At 46.3% G+C, this 20,676-nt stretch overlaps 1 long non-coding RNA gene across 1 annotated transcript in view; it reads left to right on the top strand.

Moving 5' to 3' along the window:
• Window positions 1–16,936, top strand: part of LOC147970999 (uncharacterized) — a 63,497-nt gene extending 46,561 nt beyond the window's left edge. The window contains exons 3-4 of the long non-coding RNA XR_015604439.1: window positions 15,744–15,857; window positions 16,243–16,936. This is a non-coding gene — a long non-coding RNA (uncharacterized LOC147970999). The remainder of the gene's footprint in view (window positions 1–15,743; window positions 15,858–16,242) is intronic.
• Window positions 16,937–20,676: the final 3,740 nt, after the last annotated feature.

Consider the following 20,676-nt stretch of genomic DNA (forward strand, 5'->3'; position numbering starts at 1 on the left):
ACATGCTACAGGACCTGAACATGGCAAAGTAAAACATGGCATGGAGCTACTCAAATAGCTTAACAAAAGTCCCTTAGTGACCTTGAGCCAAAAGGGATCAGAAAATACAATTGCAAGCATATGAACATAGCAAAAACATAATCAGTTTTCAGACTTAGTGAAAACTGGCACATGCTGAAACATATCTCAAGTGGGCATGTTTACGAGCTCGATGCACTCACTACGGAGCAAGTCATGGCAAGACAAGCATACATCTATCAAGAACACTCAAAATGCAAGCTAGACATGGCAAGAACAATAGCATAGCATGCACGGATCAACTACAACATCATTGGCAAAATTGCAAACAAGTTGACAATCTGCCCAGATTCACGAAGTAGCAAAAGTAGAGCTCGATTGACTCAAGCTAGGGTGCTCCATAATTGCAAACAAAGACATGGATGGATAGAGCACTACAAGATTAACAAAACATCCTTACTGATCATCCTCAAAAGAGGCACGGATCACTAGGAAACAACAGGAACATAAGGCAATATGTGATAAACAGTTCCAGGACTTAGTGGAATTGCTAAGTCCCTGAAAACAGAATTACCGAGTGCCTCACTTTGCAAGCTTGCACTAGTCACCATACTCATCACAAAAATAGATGGGTTGCACCTCTGGAAAGATGACAAAACCCTTAACAAATCATATGTAGAACATCAGGGCATATCATGCACACGTTAATCATGGCAAAAATGACAAAAACCTAAATGGAGCAGCAGATCTGACAATTATCTCAAGTAGCCTTCTTCTAACAGCATTTCGGGCATCAAGATGAACTCAAATGAAAATGATGCAGTGGAATGAAATGATGTACTCTCTGAGTTGAACATTTTGATATGCTATATGCATGAATCGGAGCTACGGATGCAAAGTTATGGTGCTATGAACATGAGCACTTGGACTAGAAAATCTCCGGGACTTGGTGAAAAAAAATCACCCAGAGATCTAGGGTTTGACCCAGCGCGGAAATCGAGGCGCGGTCGGGGCACTGTAGCCGGCCGGATCCGAAGCTCGCCGGAGGAGGGTGCAGGGCGGCGCCGGAGTAGGAGGGAGAGGCCGAGGCGAGGGAGCGGCCTGGCCCGGCGCGGGGAGGCAAGGGCGGCGCGGCCGCGGCGTTGGGGAGGCAGGGGCGGCGCGGCGTTGGCGGGCGGCGGCGCTCGCGGCGGAGGCGGCGGGGCGCGGCGCCGGCTCGGGAGGAGACGGCGGCGGGGCGACGCGGGTGCGGGCGGCGGCGACTGGGCCCGTGGGGGCCGGCCTTGGGCTTCCCGGGCCGCGTAGTGGGAGGCGGCGGCGTGGACACGTGGCGGCGTCTGATAGGCGCGGGCGGGCGGCGGCGGCGTGTCCGGCCTGAACGGACACGTCCGGCGCGGCACGAGGTGGATTTTTAGGGTTTCGGGGAGGGGGATCCGAGATTTTCGAGGAGGACCTATTTATAGGCATAGAGGGAGCTAGGAGAGTCCAAATGAGGTGCGGTTTTCGGCCATGCGATCGTGATCGAACGCTCTAGATGATGGAGAAAGCTTAGGTGGGTTTTGGGTCAAATTGGAGGGGTGTTGGGCTGCAACACACATGAGGCCTTTTCGGTCCCTCGGTTAACCGTTGGAGTATCAAACGAAGTCCAAATTGTACGAAACTTGATAGGCGGTCTACCGGTAGTAAACCAAGGCCGCTTGGCAAGTCTCGGTCCAATCCGGAAATGTTTAATCCCCATACACGAAAGAAAGGTAGAATTGACCACCGGAGGAGAACGAAGCGCCGGAATGCAAAATGGACAACGGGGAAAATGCTCGAATGCATGAGATGAACACGCATGCAAATGCAATGCACAAGATGACATGATATGAGATGCCTGACAATGATACAACACACGGAGACAAAGAACCCGAACCCGAGAAAATAAAATAACTTAACACCGGAAACGACAAGAGTTGGAGTACAAATTGGGAAAATTACATCCAGGGTGTTACAACACTGCACCACTACGAAAGGATCTCGTCCCGAGATCTAGGACTGAAAGAACGCCGGGTACTCAGAACGGAGCTGATCCTCGTGTTCCCAGGTAGCTTCACGGTCGGAATGGTGTGACCACTTGACTTTGAGAAATTTGATTGACTTGTTGCGAGTCTTGCGTTCAGTCTCTTCAAGAATAGCAACTGGGTGCTCACGATAAGAGAGATCTTCTTGGAGCTCAATGTCCTCGAAGTTGACGGTGCGGTCAGGAGTCTTGAAGCACTTTCGAAGCTGAGAGACATGGAACACGTCATGAACATTTGCAAAGTTTGAAGGAAGCTCGAGTTGATAGGCGAGGTCGCCTCTCTTGCTGACAATCTTGAAAGGTCCCACGTATCTGGGGGCAAGCTTCCCTTTGATACCGAAGCGACGAGTACCTTTCATAGGAGAGACGCGGAGGTAAACATGATCTCCGATCTCGAAAGCCAAATCACAGTGCTTACTATCATAGTAGCTCTTCTGACGGGATTGGGCTTCTTTGAGGTTATCACGAATGACTTTGCACATTTCTTCTGCCTCTGTGATTAAGTCATTACCCAAAAGCTGACGTTCACCGGTTTTAGACCAGTTGAGAGGGGTACGACACTTCCTGCCATACAGAATTTGAAATGGGGCCTTGCCCGAACTTGCTTGAAAACTGTTGTTGTAGGAGAATTCAGCATAAGGAAGACAATCCTCCCACTTCATGCCGAAGTAGATCACACAAGCCCTGAGCATATCTTCAAGAATCTGGTTGACACGCTCGACTTGACCGCTAGTTTGAGGATGGAAAGCTGTGCTCAAGCGGACGTTGGAGCCCATGGCCTTCTGAAAAGAATCCCAAAACTTGGATGTAAAGATGCTGCCACGGTCTGAAGAGATCACTTGAGGAATACCGTGCAGTGAGACAATTCGAGAGGTATAGAGTTCCGCCAATTGAGCTGCAGTGATCGACTCTTTGATAGGCAGAAAGTGAGCCACTTTAGTGAGTTTGTCGATGACAACGAATATAGCATCATTGCCACGCTTGGACTTTGGAAACCCAGTCACGAAGTCCATTTCAATGTGGTCAAACTTCCATTCTGGAATGGCAAGAGGTTGGAGGAGACCAGCTGGCCTTTGGTGTTCTGCCTTCACTCTTCTGCAGACATCACATTCATTCACGAATTGAGAAATCTCGCGCTTCATTCGAGTCCACCAATAAGCTTGCTTAAGGTCCTGATACATCTTCGTGCTCCCAGGGTGGATGGAGAGGAGAGAATTGTGAGCCTCGTTCATGATCACTTTACGGAGGTCACCTTTGGGTACAACAATACGATCCTCGAAGAAGAGAGTATCCTTGTCATCAAGGCGGTAGCACTTGTACTTGGGTTGACTCTTGGCAATCCCAATCTTCACCTTTTTCACCATAGCATCAAGAAGCTGGGCTTGGCGAATTTGGTCTTCCAAGGTAGGAGAGACTAGAAGGTTGGCGAGGAAACCTTGAGGAACAACTTGCAGAGTAAGTTTGCGGAAAGCTTCACAAAGCTCGGGTTGATAAGGCTTGAGAATCAGACTATTGCAGTAAGCTTTTCTGCTCAATGCATCAGCAATCACATTGGCCTTGCCTGGAGTATACTCGATACTCGGATTATACTCTTGAATCATTTCAACCCATCGAGTTTGCCAGAGGTTGAGATTAGGCTGAGTGAAGATGTACTTGAGACTCTTGTGATCAGTGAAAATGTCAACTTTTCTTCCCAATAGAAGATGTCTCCAAGTCAAAAGAGCATGCACAACTGCCGCCAACTCGAGATCATGAGTGGGGTAGTTCTTCTCATTAGGCTTCAACTGGCGAGAGGTATAAGCAACAAATTTCTTCTCTTGCATCAATACTGCGCCAAGACCTTGGAGAGAGGCATCACAAAAGACCTCGTACGGCTTGGATTCATCAGGCGGAGTGAGAACTGGAGCAGTGATCAATTTCTCTTTCGAAGTGTTGAAAGCAATGTCACACTCCGGAGACCAAACGTACTTGACGTGCTTCTGGAGAAGATTAGAGAGAGGCTTCGCGATCTTAGAAAAGTTTTCAATGAATCTTCGGCAATAGCTTGCGAGACCGAGGAAGCTATGGAGTTGCTTCATGTTCTGAGGAGGTTCCCAATTCACAATTACAGACACCTTCTCAGGATTCACGGCAATGCCCTTGGCAGAGATGATATGACCAAGATAAAGAACCTCATCGAGCCAAAATTCACACTTGGAGAACTTGGCGTAGAACTGATGTTCCCTCAACTTATCGAGAACCAAACGCAAGTGCTTGGCATGATCTTCCTTGTTCTTGGAGAAAACCAGAATGTCGTCGAGGTAGACCAAAACGAAGTCATTGGTGTAGGCGTTGAAGATGAAGTTCATCATACGAGAGAAAGTCGGAGGAGCGTTGGCGAGGCCAAAAGACATGACTGTGTATTCATATGAACCAAAGCTTGTCCTAAAAGCTGTCTTGGGAATATCTTGCTCACGGATTCGAATCTGATGATAACCCATACGAAGATCAAGCTTGGAGAATACTTGGGCACCTTTGAGTTGTTCGAACAGCTCATTGATGTTGGGAAGTGGGTATTTGTTCTTGATGGTCTTCTTGTTCATTGGACGGTAATCAACACAAAGTCGGTCCGTTCCATCCTTCTTCTTCACAAAAAGAACACCACAACCCCACGAAGAAGAACTAGGCCGGATGAGACCCATTTTTTCTTGAATATCGAGTTGCTTCTTCAGCTCCTTCAACTCTTCAGGTCCGAGCTTGTAAGGACGTTTGCACACAGGTTCCGTGCCAGGCTCAAGATCAATAACGAATTCAACTGGCCGGTGCGGAGGCATTCCTGGAAGCTCTTCTGGAAAGACGTCTTGATATTCGCAAACGACTGGAATTTGCGAGATGGCATTCAATTCACCCTTGTCATTGAGAGAAAACAGACGGATGGTATCATCACGAGCGGCAAAGACAATTACATCCTCAGACGAATGAGTCAATTGAATCTGCCTTGCAGCACAATCAAGATGTGCCTTGTGCTTAGAAAGCCAATCCATTCCGAGAATAAGATCAATATCCGAGTTACCAAGAACCACCGGAGAAGAGAGAAACTTGTAGTCACCCAATGTGATAGAGATATCGGGAGCAACCAAACTAGAAGTCAAAAGCTTGCCGGGAGAAACAACTTGCATGACTTTGGGCATGAACTCAGTCTCAACATTGTGCTTCGATGCAAAAGGGCATGACAAAAAGGAATGCGATGCACCAGTGTCAAAAAGAACTTTTGCAGGAACATCGTTAATAGGAAGGTTACCCATGATCACATCCGATGAGTCCTCTGCCTGAGCTGCATTCATCAAATTGACCTTGGCGTGCTTGGGATTATGGTTGACCACAGCTGTACTTGCCGATCTGATAGGAGGAGGAGGAGGAGGAGGAAGACGCCTCTGGTTGAAACACTTGTTGGCATAGTGACCATTCTGTTGGCACTTGTTGCACGTGACCTCTGAAAGCGGACGGTGATACGGAGCACTCGATCTTGGAGCTTGAGACGAAGTCTTGTTCTGAAAGCCAGGGTTGGGTGGGTGGGAAGAACCACTGTCACCTTTGCTCTTCTGCTGATACGGCTGACGAAACGGAGGAGGAGGAAGCCAATACTTCTGCTGCTTGGCCACTTGGGTAGAGGAAGAAGGAGTAACATCTCTGACTCGCTTCTTGGAAGCATCACACCTCAACTGAGCAGCCTCTTGCTTCAATGCCATGTTGTAGAACTCATCGTATCTCAAGGGTTCAAAGAGAACAAGAGCTAGCTGAATTTCTTCTCTGAGACCACCCCTGAACTGATATATCATGCTCTTCTCATCAGGGACGTCCTGCTTGGCAAAGCGGGCGAGCTTCTGGAACAACTTGTTGTAGTCATAGACAGACAAAGAGCCTTGCTTCAGGTTGCGGAATTCCTCACGCTTGCTTTCAAGCACGCTCTGGGGAATATGATGAGCTCGGAAATCTTAACGGAAATCATCCCAAGTGATAACACGTCCACCTCTGGAATCCTTGTACTGCTGGAACCATTCTGCAGCTTGATCTTTGAGTTGGAAGGAAGCGAACTTGACAAAGTCCTCAGGCCTAACGTTACTGCACTCGAAATGCTTGCACAGATCCACTAGCCAATCGTCAGCATCGGTTGCCTCAACACAATTGCTGAAAGTCTTTGGCCCGTTAGCAAGGAACTGGTTGAGTGTAGCAAAGTGATTCTGATTGTTGCCTTGATTCCCTTGGTTGCCTTGATAGCGCTCTTGAAGAATTTGCATGATCAACTGTGTGTTTGCATTGGTTGCGGCCATCACAGCTTGCCATGCCTCCGGAGGAGGTGGAGGTGGTGGCGGATTAGGATTCGGAGTCGTGCGCGTTGGAGGAGCCATCCTGAAGAGGTTGACATCCATTAGCACATTGATGGACAACTATTGAAGCTGAATCCGATGGAATGAAAATTGCAACATATAGTCTTCACATCCGAACAAAATGAACGAATGCATTCCTCTTGAAATGGTCACATATCCATAAATTGAGAAGCCACTTAGAATTAAGGTAGAGAAATAAATCAACAAGGTACGGATCAAGAACGAATAATCGGTAAGAAATCCCAATCTCAAACCAATATTTGTGGAAGAAGAACTAGAGCTACTAGAATTCCCACCTATGAAACTCCCGAACCTTTCCGGTTATGCAATCAGGTGTTGGGGATACATGGGAAGCATAATATCTCACCCAAACTAGCAAATCCTACATCCAGCTGTATCCATCCTTCAACACATAATCAAGAAACCTTCGGAAACCATCTACCTCAACCTTCGAAAAGCATCCGTTATACAAGTTATGGCGATACTCCCGAACTCCCGCCCCAGTACTGGGTGGCGTCGAGGTTATCTCACCAACGAACTGCATAAAAGAGATTTTTGATGTCGGCATACTAAACTCAGGTATTCCAGAACTGCAACGATAAAATTATGATGACAACACCTCAGAGCTCAACTCCTCGGGACACTTCCACTAAACCCCTGACAGGAGGCACCAAGACAATGTTCTCATCATAAAACCATCGGAACGATTCCAAGATACCCGCGTGATCCTAAATTTTTTTTAGTGAAATTTGAGAAGAGAAGAGTCAAAACTCTACGTCAGGATGCCTTACCAGAGCGATGAGGAGACTGGGAAGTAAAAAGAATTCCTAAACTCTCCAATATATAATTCCTAAATGACTCAAAACATTTTTCTAGACACAACTCGGCCGCTAAAAACGATTAAGCAATGGGGCTCCTAAGGTCGGGGAAGGCTCTGATTACCAACTTATAACACCCTCGATGCGACTATAGCTCCCACGTGTTGACGCACGACTTAGAGGCATAATCGCATTGAAGGCATATGTCGCAAGTTAGAAAATCTTCACAACATCCCATGTAATATAAATAATAAAGGGGAGATAACATAGTTGGCTTACACTCGCCACGTCAATCATGTACATAAATAACATTACATCATCCAAACACTCATGGCCCGACTACGGCGCCAAAATAAAAGATAACCCAACATGCGATAACGGTCCCAATCACCCCCAACTGGGCACCACTACTGATCATCGGGAAAGGAAACATAGTAACGTTGAGAGTCTTCGTCGAACTCCCACTTGAGCTCATACGCGTCTGCTGGAGCGGAATCATCAGGCCCTGCATCTGGTGTAATAGTAATCTGTGAGCCACAGGGACTCAGCAATCTCGCACCCTCGCGATCAAGACTATTTAAGCTCATTAGGTATGACAAGGTAAATGTGTGGAGCTGCAGCAAGCGACTAGCATATATGGTGGCTAACTTATTCGCAAAAGAGAGCGAGAAGAGGAGGCAAAGCGCGAGCGAGAAACTAGAGAACAACCTGCGCAAACGTTACTCCAACACCGTGTCCACTTCCCGGACTCCGCCGAGAAGACGCCATCACGGTAACACACTCGGTTGATCCATTTTAATTAAGTTAAGGTTCAAGTTATCTACAACCGGACATTAACAAATTCCCATCTGCCCATAACCGCGGGCACGGCTTTCGAAAGTTCAAATCCCCGCAGGGGAGTCCCAACTTAGCCCATGACAAGCTCTCACGGTCAATGAAGGAATAGACCTCCTCCCAAGACGTTCCGATCAGACTCGGTTTCTTGGTTCTTCAAGACACTTCGACAGGTTAAAACAAGACCAGCAACACCGCCCGAATGTGCCGACAAATCCCGATAGGAGCTGCACATATCTCGTTCTCAGGGCACACTCAGATGAGACATCCTACGAGTAAAACCAAACCTCAAGTTGCCCTGAGGTGGCCCCGCAGTCTACTTGGTCGGACCAACACTCAGAGGAGCACTGGCCCGGGGGGGGGGGGTTAAATAAGATGACCCTCGGGCTCCGGAAACCCAAGGGAAAAAGAGGCTAGGTGGCGAATGGTAAAACCAAGGTTGGGCATTGCTGGAAAAGCTTTAATCAAGGCGAACTATCAAGGGGTTCCCATTATAACCCAACCGCGTAAGGAACGCATAATCCGGGAACATAACACCGATATGACGGAAACTAGAGCGGCAAGAGTGGAACAAAACACTAGACGAGAGGCCGAGCCTTCCACCCTTTACCAAGTATATAGATGCATTAAGATAACATAGCAGTATAATGATATCCCAACAAGTAAGTAAATGTTCCAACAAGGAACGACCTCCAATCTTCACCTGCAACTAGCAACGCTATAAGAGGGGCTGAGCAAAGCGGTAACATAGCCAATCAACGGTTTGCTAGGACATGGTGGGTTAGAGGTTTGACATGGCAATTTTTGGGAGGCTTGAAAGAAATTGGTAGGCATCATAGCATTGGCATAGCAAAAGAGCGAGCAAACTAGCATAGCAAGGATAGTAGTGATTTCGAGGGTATGATCATCTTGCCTGCACAGTTGTCAGAGTTGACTGGATCCTCGAAAGCAAACTCAACGGGCTCCTCGCTAGCGAACTCGTCTCCCGGCTCTACCCAACAAGACAAACAAGCAACAAAGGCACAATCAACCACGTGCAAGACTCAAACAAAACGATGCAAAGATGGTATGCTATGCGGGATGCATAATGCAAGATATGACAGGAAATGCATGAACCTGGCCTCAACATGGAAATCCAAGTGTGCCACTGGAAAGATGAGATGAAATCGCTTGAAAACGATACAAAGAACACCGGAACCGGAGTTACGGTTTGGAAATGGCAAGCGATTCAAAAATGACACCGGTCTGCGATTTACAGCAAGTAGCCATCTAAATGCAATGAGATGAACATGCTACAGCACCCAAACATGACAACAAAATACATGGCAGGGATGCATTCAAGAATCTTAACAAAAGTCTAGCACTAAGCTATGGCCAATTCATCCATTAACAGGTTCAAACAAGCATGGCAAAAATGCATATGGAAAACAGATATCAGACTTAGTGAAATTAACACTTGTCTGGAATTTCAGATCAGGTAGCACTCTTCGGAGCAACAAAACTACATGCTACAGGACCTGAACATGGCAAAGTAAAACATGGCATGGAGCTACTCAAATAGCTTAACAAAAGTCCCTTAGTGACCTTGAGCCAAAAGGGATCAGAAAATACAATTGCAAGCATATGAACATAGCAAAAACATAATTAGTTTTCAGACTTAGTGAAAACTGGCACATGCTGAAACATATCTCAAGTGGGCATGTTTACGAGCTCGATGCACTCACTACGGAGCAAGTCATGGCAAGACAAGCATACATCTATCAAGAACACTCAAAATGCAAGCTAGACATGGCAAGAACAATAGCATAGCATGCACGGATCAACTACAACATCATTGGCAAAATTGCAAACAAGTTGACAATCTGCCCAGATTCACGAAGTAGCAAAAGTAGAGCTCGATTGACTCAAGCTAGGGTGCTCCATAATTGCAAACAAAGACATGGATGGATAGAGCACTACAAGATTAACAAAACATCCTTACTGATCATCCTCAAAAGAGGCACGGATCACTAGGAAACAACAGGAACACAAGGCAATATGTGATAAACAGTTCCAGGACTTAGTGGAATTGCTAAGTCCCTGAAAACAGAATTACCGAGTGCCTCACTTTGCAAGCTTGCACTAGTCACCATACTCATCACAAAAATAGATGGGTTGCACCTCTGGAAAGATGACAAAACCCTTAACAAAACATATGTAGAACATCAGGGCATATCATGCACACGTTAATCATGGCAAAAATGACAAAAACCTAAATGGAGCAGCAGATCTGACAATTATCTCAAGTAGCCTTCTTCTAACAGCATTTCGGGCATCAAGATGAACTCAAATGAAAATGATGCAGTGGAATGAAATGATGTACTCTCTGAGTTGAACATTTTGATATGCTATATGCATGAATCGGAGCTACGGATGCAAAGTTACGGTGCTATGAACATGAGCACTTGGACTAGAAAATCTCCGGGACTTGGTGAAAAAAAATCACCCAGAGATCTAGGGTTTGACCCAGCGTGGAAATCGAGGCGCGGTCGGGGCACTGTAGCCGGATGGATCCGAAGCTCGCCGGAGGAGGGCGCAGGGCGGCGCCGGAGTAGGAGGGAGAGGCCGAGGCGAGGGAGCGGCCTGGCCCGGCGCGGGGAGGCAAGGGCGGCGCGGCCGCGGCGTTGGGGAGGCAGGGGCGGCGCGGCCGCGGCGTTGGCGGACGGCGGAGATGGCGGGCGGCGGCGCTCGCGGCGGAGGCGGCGGGGCGCGGCGCCGGCTCGGGAGGAGACGGCGGCGGGGCGACGCGGGTGCGGGCGGCGGCGACTGGGCCCGTGGGGGCCGGCCTTGGGCTTCCCGGGCGCGCAGTGGGAGGCGGCGGCGTGGACACGTGGCGGCGTCTGATAAGCGCGGGCGGGCGGCGGCGGCGTGTCCGGCCAGAACGGACACGTCCGGCGCGGCGCGAGGTGGATTTTTAGGGTTTCGGGGAGGGGGATCCGAGATTTTCGAGGAGGACCTATTTATAGGCATAGAGGGAGCTAGGAGAGTCCAAATGAGGTGCGGTTTTCGGCCACGCGATCGTGATCGAACGCTCTAGATGATGGAGAAAGCTTAGGTGGGTTTTGGGTCAAATTGGAGGGGTGTTGGGCTGCAGCACACACGAGGCCTTTTCGGTCCCTCGGTTAACCGTTGGAGTATCAAATGAAGTCCAAATGGTACGAAACTTGACAGGCGGTCTACCGGTAGTAAACCAAGGCCGCTTGGCAAGTCTCGGTCCAATCCGGAAATGTTTAATCCCCATACACGAAAGAAAGGTAGAATTGACCACCGGAGGAGAAGAAGCGCCGGAATGCAAAATGAACAACGGGGAAAATGCTCGAATGCATGAGATGAACACGTATGCAAATGCAATGCACAAGATGACATGATATGAGATGCCTGACAATGATACAACACACGGAGACAAAGAACCCGAACCCGAGAAAATAAAATAACTTAACACCGGAAACGACAAGAGTTGGAGTACAAATTGGGAAAATTACATCCGGGGTGTTACACACCATGAGGTCGAAAGAGTGGTGGCGGCTTGGATGGACTGACCTAGATAGACAATCTGTGTGAGAGAGTATAGAGTGTGTCGATTGAGGCACGAACAGGGAGATATATCATTTGTGTGTGAAAGAAAATGAGGTTAAACGAGACTCGGATAAAGAGAGCGAGATTGAGCGAGTGTGGCCCGCCGTGCGGAAGAAAGAGTGAGACAATCTCGAGGGAGTGACCTAGATATACAACGTGCGTGCATGCGCATGCACGAGAGGTTGGGGGGCTAGATAGGCAATGCATGTATTTAGAGCGAGAGGGTGAGAGGGAGAGGGGGGGGGGAGAGAGCTCGGCATGGGGTGCAATGGCGGGTGTGTGAGGTAAATACATTTGGTAACAGAGTGGGAAAAGGGGTTGTGTAGTTGAGAGACTTAGAGATCGAAACATGGAGAGAAAGAATGAACGTGTGTTGGAAACCGATAGCTTCCTAAGGTGGTTAGGAGAGGAAGATTGACCGATACAGGAAGTATGTAGCATTTGTGCGGGGGGGGGGGGGGCTAAAAACAACATTTGAATGTACATAGTATGAGACTTAATATCGATGTTTCAATTCGGTGTACATTGTAAGATTTGAACCGAGGAGCAGGCATACGGGTAATTATTTCGAATTCGTGCCATACTAAGTTTCAAAAAGTTGACATTGACTCAGTTTGTTGTGCTATTTTGTAGGTCATATGTTTGAATCCATCCAAAAGTTTTCTCACTACCATGGTGTTCATCATATACATATGCATTTGTATTAAAAAAGTAGCGTGGATACAGTGAAATGCGAAATCCACGTTAGAATTGGAGATCGCTACGTGACACACGCTCTAATTCAAATAACTAACTACGTGACACACACTCTAATTCAAATAACTAATTATGTGAGACACACTCTAATCCACATTAGCGTGGGTACCATTTTGATTTTTTTTCAAATAACTCCTCATTAATTAATTTATAGTACTCCCTCTATTCACTTTTATAAGACCTTGAAGACATTCCAGACAATGTGCAAAACAGTTCATTTTAAGTTGTTTGAAATGACTTACAAAAGTGAATGGATGGAGTATCTCGTTTTGAATGACTAATTATTGCAAGGAAAACACGAGCATGGTAATACATACAGATTCGTTTGCAAATGAAAGAAGATTCGTTTGCATTCTCAAATGTAGGCGCACCAGGCAAACCAGGGTCGTGTCGTTGTGGACGCTGCTTCGGTGCCTTAAAGGCGACTGCCTTTGCGTCACTAACATGTGGGCCAGCCACCTGTTGGGCCCATATGTCATGGACACAAAGGCAGGTGCCTTAAGGCACCGAAGCATAGTCCTGTCGGGGTGGTTGCGTGTGTCGGACGGACGCGTAGCACCCAGCCACCCACCCCCTCCCCCCCAAAAAGGACGACGACAATATAAGTTCGCGCTTCCATGTTTCGGATTGAAATATCTGGCGGCCCCAATTCCAGCCCTGCAAAATCTCTCTTCTCCACCGCCCCCTTCCGCGCCCAGATTGCTCAAATCCCTAATTCGCTGCCAACCCTCGAATCGCGCCTCGTCTCGTCTCTTTCCCCACCATTCCCCACCTCTGTGCCGGACGACGACGACGAAGACGACGGTCACGCTTCACCACTGCACCGGAGCTACCTCATCTACGCCCTCGTCCACCGCACCGGGTGGTCCACCGACAATGTCGACCGCCGCAACCGACGTGCCTCACAGACACCGAGTTCCACCACATCAGGTGCGCTTCACCGACGTCGTCTCCCAGCTCACCGGGGCTACTTCACCGAGCACATCGTCACACCTCCGCCCCCCAAGGCCGTTGGGGCTTCACCAACGGTCTCGTCCACCGCATCGTAGTGCTCCGCTACCACTCAAGATCTGCATCCGTGCGCGGCCAGCCAACGCCAGCGCATCACCCTCAACGACTCTGAAGTGACCCGCACTCTAGCTAGGCGAGCATGCCCAAACGCCGACCCGAACTAGGTATCCACACATCACTCCCTTGTGCACTGTTCCGACGATGTTTGGATATCCTTTCACTGCTCTCTTAGCTTACACGCCTATGCAACTCTGACCTTAACTCTTATTTCTTCTGGAGATATCATCTGAAACAAGCAAATCCATATTTTAGCGAAGCATGATGGCGCTACGGGATCTGGTACACATCTTGCACACCCGTATAACCTTGTGAGTATCTGTCCTCCGGTACAACATCAAGGTCGATTCCTCTTATTTGATCAACGATTCGCCGTGTCAAAAATGCAGAGGGGGATGCAAGGAGCACAAGGCCTGCACATCCAAGCAAGTGGTAACATGGACTTGTACATGGAACATCCCAAGCGCAAGCAGAGTTGCAGTGAGCCTGTACAACGAGCTAGCGTAAGTCCCTGCATATCATTTAATTCGTACTGGCATTCATGTATGATTTGTGTGCAGTGGCTGATCCATGAATTCAAGTTACCAGGGGCGAACATTTAACTTAAAAAATACGAAGGCACTTGCACTCCAGAAATCAACATAACTTGAGAAATGTGAAGCTACATGCACTTTGAAAACCAGCTAATGATCCAAAGTAGTTCAGATTATAAACACTAAATGATGCAAGCACCAAAAAACACAAAATGCAACATGGTGTACAAGGACTACAAACATGGTCTGTACCTGCTTGAATTATTCGTTCTCTGGCTGAAAATATCGAAGTGTAATTGCACGTATAACCAGTGCGCAAACTGCATATCAATATATCTATCCTGCACAAGTATGCCAATAGTTTCAAACAACAGATTAGAAAAGTATTTATGCTATGTTGTCATGATACGGGGACTTTCTGGTAGATGGCCTCGATGTTTCCTCAAGCTATGAAAATGCACTATAATTTGCTTGTCATCAATGCCTGCAAATCTCCATCTCTCTCAACATAGTAGATCATCATTAGACACTAAATCCTTCAATGAGCTTGCAAAATGCTTGCATTAGATCCCTCATTAGACACTATATGTTCATCACCAGGAGCATGTAAAATGTTTGCATCAAATCCTTCATTAGCAGTCTGTTCATTAGACACTTCAGGCTCAAGAACAACATGGGCTTGTATCTTTGCACCGGAAACTTGATTAGACACATCAGATTCAGTCAGTTTAGTATTGATTGGGGGAGTTATAAAATAAGTAGAAATTGGTTTCATTTTGTCATAGATTCCCTACATACAAGCAGTTTTACAACACCGTTAGTTTTAACTATTGGCCAGAAATTGAAGAGTTGAATTAGATATAATCAGGGATGTGATGTACCTGCTCGTTGCGCATGCTACTCTTGCAATTAGCGACTGTCCATTTGCGCACGCTCGATGCCATGCCCGTGCTGCCGCCGCTGCCTCCCACGCAGGCTACACCCAGGGTTGGATCTTCATCTTCTTGTCCTTCCGTTCGCTTGAAGCCCGGCGACCGCCCTCCAATGAGGGCGCGAGGAAGTGCTGTGTCGGTCTGTCCATCGGCGGCTAGGTTAGGAGCGAACTAGACTGGAGGCTGGAGTGAATGAATTGGGATTTTTCCTGCTGTCGATCGATATGGGAGGCACTCGTTTGGGCCGCGAGCCTACTATAGGGCCTGCCTTGCACTTGTGTTATTGGCCCATCCAAATTGATTTTTTTTCATTTTTTACATTGCCTGCTCGTGCGTTGGGACGAACAAAACTAGCGTGGGCCAACCTAGACGACTCAAACTAGGTGCACACTTTCCAGCCACCTGAGGCGGCTGCCCATACCAGCCCCTATGGTGGCGTCGCCCCTTTTTGCGTGTATGATTGGATAGTGAAAAATATTCCAGTGGCGCTTTTGATTTACCCACAGAATGGTTGAATTGCTTGTTTCTATGAACTGAGTTCGCCAATAATGTGAAGGATGCCAGTCTTTTCATCCTATTGTAGATTGCTTAGATCTCGATATGCCAAAAGTAATCGCATGAAATATGCAGTAAAAGCCAGTGTGATGTGTTTGGCTACAACTAGTCTGACTACACGTCCTCATATAACATATCAAGGACGCACCATCTTACCAGATTAACCATTCGACTTACCCATGCAGTGTGGGAAGAAAGAAGTATTGGGACTACGTATCCAAGCAATTTATGCCATGGACTCCTTCGTACAACCATGTAAGCGAAAAAGAAGTTGCAGTGTGCCTGTACAAAGAACTAGCGTAAGTTCAGTTACCTGCTTCTCGGAATTTTAGTTAGCGACTTATTGCAAAATTGTTCAATTATGTTGCTTGGCTTAATTTAGTTTGCTACTGATTACATAATGGCACAACCTGTTAATCATATTGTAGACCGCGCCTATCTGTGTGTTTGATACTTACTGTTAAGAATTACCTGTTTGCCTTAACTTAAATATCTACTTGTTTGTTTAACTGCTTTGCTGCTGCAACAGCGGGTTACAATGATGTTAATAACTACTTTTCAGCATCCAATTGAAACTCTTTAATTCCTTGTTTGTTTAACTGGTTTGCTGTTATAACTCCCAGTTGAGATGTTTTGCTAACTTCAACTTTTCTGAATCCAATCGGAACTTTAATGGCAAAACAGGTTAGCCCAAGATCAAAGAGTGAGGTCCCCATGGAAGTTGCATCATCCCACAGCAGTGGCACCGGCCCAATCGTGCATTATGAATTGCCAACTGCTGATGCTCTAGAGGCTAAACTAGTGGTAGAAAGAGATTCTGCTTCCGCACTTAGAGATGAAGTTGACATGTTGAGGAAGCAAATAGCACAATCACAAGCAGTACTCAAGACAACCATTAAATATTTGGTGGATTTCAAAATGAAGCAAGCTGAGACTGACCAGATTGTTAAGGTCCTGAAGGAAAAAAGGAAATTAAATTCCTACTTGGTAAATCATAGGTGAAATGTTCTTTCCATAGTTGAATAACCTTTGTGTTGTCTGTTCATGTAATCAATCAAACCATTTGTTTTAGAGATCATGTAATAATTGTTTTTTTGTTTTTTTGTTTGTAATTTTATTTGAGCACAAGTCTGTATTAATTGATAAGACTCGGAGACATTTCATTTGGATTGCTGTGCCAGACCTACAAATATGCCAATCGGGGTGAATGTGCATTCAACAATACTAGTATAGATGGACCATAAGTGGCACGCATCGCAAAGGGCCAAGATGCTGGCTAAAAAAAGGATGATGTTGTAGCCAAAAAAAGTACAGCGGCCTGGCTTATGTATGTTAGTTGATATTATTGATCCATATACTCTATAAGTGTTTATATGTCTGTTAGTTCCGTACATTCTTGGTTGATTGACTCGGTATTTGAATCTTGATACATCGCTTGTGTACATATCTAAATGGGAGTACACATTATGCTGTGTGTGACATTTGAGTTGGACATGAAGTGTTCCAAATATTCGAATTCACCTTAAACTAGATTCTAGTTTCTGAATTTGAGTATCGGCATTTGTAAACCATATTCATATATGACAGTGGAATACATCTTTTTCGTCCTTTTGAAGATATATAAAAACACATAGAATGATTTATAAAGATTCATATAGGAATACAAAATGGATTCGAATTTAGTTGCCAGGGTAAACGTGGATGCTTATTGTCCCAAAATTCGAAAGAAACAGCAAAATGTCCACTCCCACATCGGCTGCCCGAAGCCAAGTGTTTGGGAGATGGAAATTACTATCTACCCATTACACGGACAATCCATCGGCCCGATTTCCACTGCTCTAAATAGGGGTAGGTTAGTAACTTCAATTAGACGTGACACGACCGCCTCTGAGCCCATTCCGACACGGTGGGCGTCAAACATGGGCGGCAAAACTCATTTGATTCAAGCTCGTCCGAAAGACCTCTGTTTCTCCCTCCATTCCCCATTCATACATGGTTGGCGGGAAAACAAACTCTCCTCGTCCGAAATAGATGTAGGCTAATATTTTAAATAGGGGTAGATGTGTAACTTCCATCAGACGTGACACAACCGCCCTACCTGTCAGCCCCGTTCATACACCGTGGGCGCCAACCGTGGGCGGCAAAACACCCTCTCCTCGCCTGAAATAGTTACTGGCAAATATTTGGGAGATGCGAGATTACCGTCCTATCCCCAACCAACGAGACGTCCAAATTTGAAATGGGGGATAAGTTCATAACTTCCCCATATTTCAGACAGGCGCGTCCCAAAAACATGGTTCCCCGTACCTCTCCCTCCATTTTCCCATTCATACACCGTCCGTGCTAGAACACCCCATTCCCACACCAGCCTCCGTCCGCCACCCCATCCATCGCCGCCGTCCTCCACCACATCCATCGCCACCGTCCTCCACCATGCCGGAGCGCCTACCAAGACCGCGTCGTCCACTACTAGAGATGGACGTTTCTCATCCATGGCGACAGACCAATAGCCTTGCATCGCGTCCTCTCGCTTCATCGGCGCCGTCGTCCTCTTTGCCGGGGCCGCTCACATGACCTTCTCTTCCACCGCAACGGGACTTATCCCACGATGCACCCGTCTACCGTCGCAGATCTGCTTCAACGCCACCGACAGCCATCGCACCCCCGATGCCTACACAGCGCCGCAAGAGAGGTGGTACTTCATATCTCCTCAACTTTTTGATCTCAACCAGAAAATAGATCTTAACTTGGTTACTCTACTTTCTTTTCATCTCTTAGAATTTAGTTCTTAGTTCGAAGCAAACAATGGATGCTAAATATCATTTCTCCGGTTTGCAGCTTCAAATCTGCCATGGCACAACCATAATACGGTTTAATTGATCATGCTTAGGGTTTAATTGATCATGTTGGTTCCGTGGTGGTTTCTTTAATACAAATCAGAGGGGAAACCCTCTTTTGCTAAAAAATATATGCTTAGAGTTTCCCCCTTTTATGATCACTATACGATCAGAATGCGTGCTTCGTTTCATAATAACACTGCTCCACCCATCAAGCTAAACAAGCTTAGTTGTTCAAATACGAATATGATATTATTAAAATAGAGTTGTTTAATTGGTCAGCTAAATGTCCCTAAATTAGTTTTGAAAATGCATGTTCACCGCTCGGGTGTGTATCTCTGTGTGTGGTCTGGTCAGCACGGTTGGAGAGGTGAACTTTGCATATGCAGGGGTTTATAGGGAGACACTCTCCGAGTTAAAACCGCAATGCATTCCATAGATAATCTGACTACTTTTTATGTTTTCATGAATCTCAGATTCTGAACAGCATCATAATGATTATGAGCTTGCGCGCATGAAAAGAATAAAGCAGAACAATGCCATGGCTATCAAACTTGGCATTAAGGGACTGAAATCAAGTCTGGATGCAATGCAATGCAAACACTCTCCACCTACAGATTCATGCTCAGAATATGATCCTAACAGTGATTCTGAGCTAGAGGGAGACCTAAGTCAATGTAGCTCCCTAGTGGAGGAGTCATAGGAAGATGCCCTATCTTATTCACCCATCAAGGTACTTGCTCTAACTTTCCAAGATTACATTGCTCGCACATATCTTGCAACTGATGCTTTGCATTGCTTCTACTTTGTTGAACTGCCATTAGCTTAGTTTACGCATCGTGTATGTGAATGCGCCCTGCCTATCCATTTTCAGTACATATTCCATCTGTCATCATACCATATTTATCCATTCAAATGTTGTTCTTGTGTATCAGACGTTCAAAAGGAAGAGGGCGATTGCTGATCGTGGAGGAGCACAAGCAAAGTATTTGGAAAAGGTAGAGGCACCTGATAAATCAAATAGCCCATTAGGTGTAGTTGCAATATCACCTGACCCACAAAATACCCCAACTCTAGCAGACTCTAGCCCTACTACACTGGTCATTTCTGATGCCCCAACTCAGCAGACTCCAACTGCAGCAAACAGTATGATTATGCCAGTTGACATAGCACCAGCTGTACGACGCAAAACCCCCATTCCAGCAAAGAGTACACCAAATCCAGTTTCCAAATCCCTTTTCGAACCAGAGAGAGCCCCAATTGCAGCAAATAGGACCCCTGTTCCATTTCTTCCCAGTTTTAGAAGACGAAGCTTATGTTGTTGTCAGGAACTTTGTGCGCATCTTTCCTTCATGGAAAGATCATACCGCAGACAGAGAACAATTTCCAGTCTTCCTCCGCAACTTACGCGTAAGTAATGTACTAATGTTATTCATGGTCATTACTGCATATGTTTCTGCTGACAGAAGACACCAGATTTCATTCTTTTAAATAGGCGAGGCGCAAACTGGATTGTGATGACGAGCAAGGGTTGTTTGCGCTTTTCAAGCACTCATTGATGAAGTATCGTTCCTACCTAAGGCAAGCGCACTTCGATGGCAAGCCTCTGAACAAAATTTCTATAAAGTCTACAGTGCTACATTTATCCGACGGTGACTGGAATAATCTTGCTACACATTGGTCTCGGCTGCAGCGTAAGGTACTGTCTATGATATCACATCACAATTTGAACTACATTTCTGCATTTGCCTTAATGTCTCAGTTGTACGAAAACTGTTAGCAGAAGAACATTCGTTCTCAAGGGACCACAGAATCTCGCAACTATACTGCACACTGCATTGCTCTTGTGAGTACCTCTTGCCTTGTATGACCATATTTACTTTCATAGCTGTTTGATTATGTAGCATCACTGTACATGTTAGCCTCGTAATCGTCCATTTGGTGGACATTATAAGATCCGTACAGACTCTTACATAAATTTAGAATCAACCCAATGCTTTTGAAGAGGTTTAGCTCTGCAGTCCTCTTGTAAGGACTGAACGTGGTCTATCACTATACTTACATTAACAGCTACTCCCTCCGTCCCATAATATAAGAACGTTTCGTACAGTACACCAGTGTTCAAAACACTCTTGTATTATGGGAAGAGGGATTGGTTCATTTTGTAGCATTCTGCATGTTATCTCCCTCGCCCACCATTTACTAAAAAAGATCAGATCTATATTTAATCTTACCAACAAGTAGAATACACAGACAATGCCAGTGCAGAAGTGTATCCCAT

Source organism: Triticum urartu, chromosome 5A, assembly GCF_056163025.1.
Source record: "Triticum urartu cultivar PI428250 chromosome 5A, HENAU_Tu73, whole genome shotgun sequence".
NCBI lineage: Eukaryota > Viridiplantae > Streptophyta > Magnoliopsida > Poales > Poaceae > Triticum > Triticum urartu.